Source organism: Passer domesticus, chromosome 11 (genome assembly GCF_036417665.1).
Source record: "Passer domesticus isolate bPasDom1 chromosome 11, bPasDom1.hap1, whole genome shotgun sequence".
Classification (NCBI taxonomy): Eukaryota; Metazoa; Chordata; class Aves; order Passeriformes; family Passeridae; genus Passer; species Passer domesticus.
In genome coordinates, this window is record NC_087484.1 from 20,037,260 (window position 1) to 20,041,649 (window position 4,390).

Below are 4,390 nucleotides of genomic sequence, written 5' to 3' on the forward strand. Positions count from 1 at the left end.
GACAAAGATGAGGGAGAGGCAGACTGGGGAAGGCTAGAGGGATAATGGGGAAGTCAGACTCCAGCCCCTGCTGGATCCCAGCCTGAGGCATGGGAAGATGCAGTCACTTCTCTCAGCTCATCTGCCTTCTCCACACAGCTAAACGTGGGGGGACAGGGGGAGAGGAAGAGGAAAGCTCCTGACCCACGGGATGGAAGGCACAGCACTGAAGTTGGATCCTTCACACTCGAGCCTGGTTCCAAGTTAAATAATCAGCTGGAGCCTCCGCACGGCTCCTCCAGGCAGGGCCTTTCCCTGAGGTGCTTTTCCACCTCCTGTTTTATGTGAAAGCTCTTGCAAGCCCTGCTAATCCAACACAGGGGAAATGCCAAAACTGTGAGGTGTTTTGCAACCCCCAAATCCTGTTCCTCACCCGATCCAACCTCCAAGACAGCCCAGACTGATCCCCAGGATCCCCTGAGCTGTGCCATGGGCTGCCTTCATCCATGGACTGCAGCTCCCAGCACCTCTGTGCCCCAGAGCATCCACACCAGCCTAAATTAGTCCAAGATTAATTCAGCAGCACACAGGAGGAAGGAAAGCCCTCAGTCCAGTCTGGGCCCTGAGCACAGCCCAGTTTTCCATCACCTCCCCATCTCCAAGTCACACATTTCCCCCTCCAAACCAAAGGCAGAGGTGGAGCTCGGGAGGGAAAGGCACTCCCAGGGGATGGAGGGGTGTCATTTCTAATTCCAGGAGAGGTGACTTTTGGGAGAGAGGAGGAAGTGCAGAGGAGAATGATGGCAGCAGCTCCATCCCTCTGCTCGTTGCCGTGGAAACAGTGCGGGTACCAGCCCAGGGGTGCACACACCTTTCCAGGCCGCCTTCCAAACCTGGGAGCAGGGGTTGGAAATGGAGCTTCTGCATTCCCTGAGCTCTTTAATATTCCCCTGGAGCAGGTCATTGTCTCTCATGTCAGGTAGGAGCCTTTCCTCCCCCTCCTGTTCCATCGGTGGAGCACAATCTGGAGATAAAGTTCCTCCGAGGGAGCCGCGGGGAAGGAGCCTGTCCTGAGCCATTCCCACTGACTTTGCCAAGGTGATCATGTCCTTCCGCATCCAGAGGATTAGGAGCAGGATGGAGCACTGGGAGTTGTGGATTAATGCCTTCTCTTTCCAAGGTCAAACATGGAGATTTGGGGCTGAGATTTGATTTGGTGCCTTCTGCGGGTGCAAAAGCTGGAGCTCCCACTCCAGGGGATGATGGTATTTCCACAGATCTTTGATCCATGCAAGTCACTAAATCCCTGTGCTCCCCCTCCTGCAGCTCCTCCCAGCTCTGGCAGCAGCACTGGGTGCTGCAATGGGACCAACTCAAGGGGCTGGAAAAGGGAAAGGAATTTTCCTGGAAGAGCAAAGAGAGGGAAGGAAAATCTACAGATAAATTCTCCCTCTTCTGGTTTCAGTTAACTCACTGCGAGTGAGCAGCACACTTTAGGGGTTATTTGTGGTTATATTTTCCAGTTTGTCTAAATAAATAGCTTGGTTTTCAAAACACAAACATGTGAAGTGGCAGGAAGTTTTGGCTTTCTCCGTGTTTGTTTAGTAGCACAGCTCCTGCTGCCACGAAAACAAACTCCAGCTACTTCTGTTTGCTGGGAAAAGACAAAGTGCTTTCAACAGGGATAAGGAGAGGCAGCCTTTTACCCCAGGAAAGGTAAATGAAGGCATGGAAGGGAGTAAATTAAGATTTTCTGTTGATCATAGAATCATGGAATGGTTAAGGTTGGAAAAAACCTCCAGGATCTTCGAGTTCAACTTGTGACCAATGCACAGCTTGTCACCCAGACACATCCAGGCATTCCTTGGACATCTGCAGTGATGGGTACTCCAAACCTCCCTGGGCAGCCCTTGCCAAGGCCTGACCACCCTTTCCATGGAGAAATTCCTCCTGGTGTCCAAGCAGAACCTCCTGAAGCATCCCGAGGCCGTTTCCCCTTTTCCTGTCCCTGTTCCCTGGGAGCACAGCCTGACCACCCCCAGCTGTCCCCTCCTGTCAGGAGTTGTGCAGAGCCAGAATGTTCCCCCTGAGCCTCCTGGTGCTACAACCTATCTCTGGAAGCTTCCCATTGCTCACAGCCACCTCTCCTAATCCGAACCCACCTGTGTTCATACCCAGAGACACACAGGGATCCATCGGAGCAGGGACGGATCTGGAGGGCACTGGCATCCAGCAGAAAAGGCTGAGTGAGTGATTTAAAATTGTTTTGTGATGTTTATGGAGCTAAGGGGGGGTTTGATGACTGTCCATAGCCCATTCCCACAGGGATTGTCACACCAGGTGGATTTAGGGAATGGTTCTTCATAGGGAAAAATTGAACCGGGTCTATTAACCAGGGGTTCTATCCCACCATCACTGCACTGAAGGGTGAAAAGAGCCTTGCTCCTGTTCCTGGAGGATGGGATTTAGACACAAACAAACCCTCTCTTCCTTTCCCCCCACAGTGTCATTATGGGATAGAAGGGAAGACGAGGTACAACACAACACTTAAGAATGGAATTGTCAGCACTGTCATGTCTCCCACCTGCTGCCATCTCCTAGAAGATTCCCCAGAACCAGGTCTCAGAGCTGGGAGGACACTAAACTTCCAATCTCATTACAGCTGGAAACTCTGGCCTGTTAAAAGTCAGCTAAAGGGATTTTTTCAGAATTTAAAGCTGCATTTTTTTTCCCAAATCTGCCCTAAATTTCACCCTAAACCTTTTCTATCTTCTTTTCCCGTACTATAAAGACTCTTGTATTTTGTTAGACCAGTTTCAGCACTTTTTTCCTGACTGAGAGGGGAAGGAAAGAACATAATCTGGATTTATTGGCTGTCGGGTGGGATTTATATTCAAATTGCTCTTTCTCTCTGTGGTGCCCCCACAATTCCCATTGCAGGCAAGCTGAGATCCTGTGTTTTTCTGCTACCACCCCTGTGTATGATGGGGGAGCACCACAAACCCTCTCTCTGTGACCTTAGACCTGAATCACAGCGTGGGGTTTTCCTTCCAATGATCCCATCAGCCTCTGGAGCTTTGGGAAGGGCCATTCCCACCTGCAGCTCTGGGTCTCACATTCCAATAAAGCTGACCTGGACTCACTGGGGACTCTTCCTTCAAACACCCTCAGAGGAATTCGAGTGGAGTTTAGGGACCAGGAGCATCCCAGGAATGTCCAAAAGGATTTTGGGGCTGGCCAGCTCCATGGCCACTTCCTACCTGTATCCCTCCATTTCCCTCAGAGGAATGTTCTATCCAAACTGAGTGAAGAGGAAGAGCACCCACAGCTCCTGTCTGTCTTTGCTGGGGATGGGGAATGCAGGTTTAGTGCTTCCCTCAGACTGAGCTGTGTCTTCTGCTTCCTTGAGAATGCCCAAACACAGATGAATTTTGGAGGAAGCTTCTGGGAAAGAGAGGGATCATGGCTCAGTCTCCAGGCTCAAGGCAGGTGACTGGGGAGTGACAAAGTCACCATAATTAGAGGAGGGAGAAGGAAAAGTTTCCCCATTGTGACTCCATGGCTTAGGAGTGCTCAGAAGAAAAAAATCTGTTTCTAAACTGCATAACAAGCATTTCACAAAATCCATGGAATAAAACAGAGCAAATGTGCGTGGATGGGAGTGAGAGCCCTGGATCTCTCCTCTCCCAGCAGATCCCTCAGTCCCTCCAGGCTGTAAAGCACAGAGGGTTCCCCAGGCTGGGTCTGTGCACCGCCCAGACTCTCAATCCTCAAAGAACAAAAGTTCCTCTCTGTTCCTTTGTGCAAATAATAAATATTTGCACAGACACGCTCGGAATGAGTCCTGCATGGAAAGAGCAGCCGGTTGTGGCTCCTCTATTGCCACAGCTCAGCTGGGTGGAACTGGGGCTCACCGAGCACTGACACAACTCAGCAGCTCCTGAAAACACTGGGAATTTACACCTGGGGATCCTCACTCACTCCTGGAGAAGGGGTTATTTTTACAGAATGATGGAGCTACCAGCAGCAGGAATTGCAGTGATGATGATGATGATGATGATGATGATGATGATGATGATAGTGGTGGTGATGTCTCCATTCTGTATAATTCCATCCATCCAAACATTCCCAGGCACTGAACACATCTTAATCTGCACAGGGATCACTCCCACCACTACAGGTAACTATCAGAGATCTGACGGGTCCAGATAAAAGAAAGGTAGGATTTTTAAGCAGAAACACAGTATTTTTCAGTAATGACCCCATTTTTTTCTGTACTGGGAGGAAAAACAGCTGGAACAGCTTTTTGTGGCTCTCTACTTTCCCTCTGCTTGTGGGTTCCAGCCCATTTACTCTGGGTTTTACACACAGGGAAATGATACCTCCTGTTCTTTTCTGACATCCATCAGAG

The 4,390-nt window shown here is 50.1% G+C and overlaps 1 long non-coding RNA gene across 1 annotated transcript; it reads left to right on the forward strand.

Annotated features, from left to right (window-relative positions):
• Positions 1–730: 730 nt before the first annotated feature.
• LOC135278431 (uncharacterized) lies at positions 731–2,551 on the forward strand. Its single transcript, XR_010345946.1, has 3 exons — positions 731–958; positions 2,158–2,225; positions 2,484–2,551. It is a non-coding gene; the product is annotated as an uncharacterized LOC135278431 (long non-coding RNA).
• Positions 2,552–4,390: the final 1,839 nt, after the last annotated feature.